The sequence below is a fragment of the Triticum dicoccoides genome, chromosome 2A (assembly GCF_002162155.2).
Source record: "Triticum dicoccoides isolate Atlit2015 ecotype Zavitan chromosome 2A, WEW_v2.0, whole genome shotgun sequence".
Lineage (NCBI taxonomy): Eukaryota > Viridiplantae > Streptophyta > Magnoliopsida > Poales > Poaceae > Triticum > Triticum dicoccoides.
The window spans coordinates 554,554,382-554,558,564 of record NC_041382.1 but is presented as its reverse complement, the minus strand read 5'-3'; positions in this window follow the sequence as shown (position 1 = coordinate 554,558,564).

Here is a 4,183-nt window from a genome sequence, read left to right as displayed (position 1 = left end):
AAGGAGGACAATCAAATAACACCTCATGTTTCAAATTTGTTGCATAATGTTAACCATACGTGCATGCTACGGGACTTGCAAACTTTAACTCAAGCACTTCTCAAATTCACAATTACTCTACTAGCATGACTTTGATATTACTACCTTCATATCTCAAAACAATTATCAATCATCCAACTTTTCTTAGTATTCAACGCACTCAAAAGAAAGTTTCACAAATCTTAAATACCAAGCAAGTTATTATTAAGCAAATTACCATGCTATTACGACTCTCAAAATAATTTAAGTGAAGCATGAGAGATCATAGTTTCTTTAAAACAAACCACCACCTCTTGAGCTTGCGTTGGTTTTCCCCGAAGAGGAAAGGATGATGCAGCAGAGTAGCGTAAGTATTTCCCTCGGTTTTTTAGAACCAAGGTATCAATCCAGTAGGAGGCCACGCGCAAGTCCCTCGTACCTACACAACACAAAGAGCTCAACGCAACCAACGTGATTAGGGGTTGTCAATCCCTTCACGGTCACTTACGGAAGTGAGATCCGATAGATAATATTTTTGGTATTTTTGATATAAAGATGCAAAGTGAAAAGTAAAAGGCAAAGTAAAAACAAAACAAGATTAAAGTGATGGAGATTGGTATGATAAGAATAGACCTGGGGGCCATAGGTTTCACTAGTGGCTTCTCTCAAGAGCATAAGTTTTCTACGGTGGGTGAACAAATTACTGTTGAGCAATTGACAGAATTGAGCATAGTTATGAGAATATCTAGGCATGATCATGTATATAGGCATCACGTCCGTGACAAGTAGATCGAAACGATTCTGCATCTACTACTATTACTCCACTCATCGATCGCTATCCAGCATGCATCTAGAGTATTAAGTTAAAAACAGAGTAACGCTTTAAGCAAGATGACATGATGTAGAGAGATAAATTCATGCAATATGAAATAAACCCCGTCTTGTTATCCTCGATTGCAACGATACAATACGTGTCTTGCTGCCCCTTCTGTCACTGGGAAAGAACACCGCAAGATCGAACCCAAAGCTAAGCACTTCTCCCATGGCAAGAACTACCAATCTAGTTGGCCAAACCAAACGGATAATTCGAAGAGACTTGCAAAGATAATCAATCATACATAAAAGAATTCAGAGAAGATTCAAATATTGTTCATAGATAGACTTGATCATAAACCCACAATTCATCGGTCCCAACAAACACACCGCAAAAGAAGAAGATTACATCGAGTAGATCTCCACAAAAGAGGGGGAGAACATTGTATTGAGATCCAAAAAGAGAGAAGAAGCCATCTAGCTAATAACTATGGACCCGAAGGTCTGAGGTAAACTACTCACACTTCATCGGAGGGGCTATGATGATGTAGAAGCCCTCCGTGCTGACGGCCCTCTCCGGCGGAGCTCCGGAACAGGCCCCAAGATGGGATCTCGTGGATACAGAAAGTTGCGGCGGTGGAATTAAGTTTTTGGCTCCTGTTCTGATCGTTTGGGGGTATGTGGGTATATATAGGAGGAAGGAGTATGTCGGTGGAGCACCGAGGGGCCCACGAGGCAGGGGGCGCGCCCTGTAGGGGGGGGGGCGCCCCCTACCCTCGTGACCGCCTCCGGTACTTCTTGGAGTAGGGTCCAAGTCTCCTGGGTCTTATCCGAGAAGAAAATCATGTTCCAAAAAGGATTTTTCTGTTTGGACTCCGTTTGATATTCTGTATCTTCGAAACACTGAAATAGGAAAAAAAACAGCAATTCTGGGCTGGGCCTCCGGTTAATAGGTTAGTCCCAAAAATAATATAAAAGTGGAAAATAAAGCCCAATATAGTCCAAAACAGTAGATAATATAGCATGGAGCAATCAAAAATTATAGATACGTTGGAGACGTATCACGGCGTCGGTCTCGGTGTCTAGCGAGAGAAGAGGGGGAAGAAACAATAAATATTAAGCAAACAGATGCATAGCGATGCATGACATAACAAGTAGCGGTGCTAGGAGTGCCCTAACACGGTATGAGGTGGTACCGATGAAGGGGGAAACATCCGGGAAAATATCCCCGGTGTTTCACGTTTTCAGACAAATGAATTAGAGGGGGAAAGTTGCGTGTTTGCTATGCTAGGAATGCGTGACGGACGAACGGGCTGTGTATCCAGATTTGTCTCGTCGTTCTGAGCAACTTTCATTTACAAAGTTTTTTCATCTGAGTTATGGATTATTTTATAATGATTTTTAAAGATTTAATTCATTTTTAGAATTAAAAATGAATTAATTTAATTAGTAAATGTAATTATGATGTTAGCATGATGTCAGCAGTCAACTAGTCAGTTGACCAAGTCAAACTAACGTGTCGGTCCCATTCGTCATCGCCTCAAACTAACTAAACTTGTTAATTAGACTAACTAAGTGATTAGGTTAATTCATTTTAATTAGATTGGTTAAACGGGATTAATTAACTCATTAATTAATTAATTACTAATTTATTTTATTTTTATTTTTTATTTTTTATTTATTTTAACAAAAATCGTTCTAGGGCGGGGCCCGTTTGCCATAGGCCCATAGGGCCTTAGCACGCACCGGGCGTGCGGGCGGCTCGCCTCGGGCGCTGGCGTCGCCCGCGCTAAGGCCGAGCGCGACCGAGGGGCAAGGCGAGGCTGCGGCCGGAGCGGGACTGAGCGGGCGTGGCCGGCGTGGGCGGCGGCATACGGCAACGGCGAAGGGAGGGACTAGAGCGGGGGCCAGCGCGTCGGCCGCGGGAGCAAATGGCCGCGGTGGCAGACAGGTTGGCCGCGGGCGGTCCTTCACAGAGGAGGCGAGCGGGGCGACATACGCACGCGGTGGCGCGTGCGGGCGGTGATGGGGCGATGTAGAGCAGCGGTAGGGGCACGTCTGTGCGCGGACGCGGCTGCAAGCGGACGAGGCCAGGCGCGGCGCAGCCACGGGCGCCGGCGAACGGGCGCGCGCGGGGTGACACGTGCACCGGCGAGGCGTGGGGAGCACGGCGGAAGCAGCGAAGCAGCAGTGGCAAACAGCAGGCGTTGCCGGCGCATCGCGCGGCTTGCGGCGGCCAAGTGGCCAACGAGGCCGCGAAGGAGTCGCGGGCGCGGCGGGCGGAGTGCGTAGGCGCAGCGAGCGCGACGGTGCAGGCGCGTGCGCCAGCGCGGCGGCGCTCGTACGACGGCAAGAGAGGGGTAGATGGAGGGGGTGGGGCGCTCACGACCGTTGCCGAGTAGGGGGTCGGCGAGGCTCGACGGAGCCGATGAGGGAGAGATGAGGAGGCGAGGCGAAGCGAAGCGGCTCCGGCGAGCGACGTCCTTCGGCGAGGTCGAGGCGGGAGGCCCTTCCAGTTCTAGGAACGGGGAGGAGGATGAGGACGAGTGCCGGTGGGGAGGAGGCGGCGACGAACGACGAGTTCCGAGCGGCGGCGGCGGGCGCTGGAGGCCTCCAGGCGGCGTCGGCGGCGGTTCAGTCCCCCTGATCCAGATCTGGATCGGGGTGGTGGCGAGGAGAGTGGGGGAAGTGGGGAGTGGGTTACGGGGGAGGTGGGGGTTATGGGGCGCCGGCTGGGCCAGGCCTTTCTTGTCTATTGGCCAGCTGGGCCGAGGCGCAGTGGGGGGTGGGGTTTGCCTTTTTTCTGTATTTTTGTATTTTATTTTCTTTTCTCTTTTTATTTATTTTGTTTCTTCACTTTTTATTTATCTTTCTTTTACTGTTTTATATTTTATTTTAGTTTTGTAAAATACAAAAATGATCCCTAAATTTGTGTTACCACTAAACGCACTGCCACAAAAAGTTTGATCCCTAATAAAATAGTTTAACATTTTATAAATTATAAAACGCATTTATTTAATTGTTTATGCCGCTGTTTAAATTATTTTAGTGCAATTAAATACTTCATAAAAGTGTGGTTTCTCCATCATTATTATCTATGCATTATCTGGTTCACACCGAACATTTTAGTTTTAATATTCGAAAACTTTTATTGTTTGCTAGATTCGAATTTGAATTTGAATTGGTTTCGAACTAACACGAGATTAGTGACAGTAATCGAAGTGATGTGGCATATTTAGCAGAGGTTTACTGTAGCTTGATTATCCGAACGTCACATCATGGGCCTAATGGTGGAAGAGAGGAGGCAGGCCAAGGTGTGGCACGCGCCCCCTAGCCCAAACCAAATTGGACT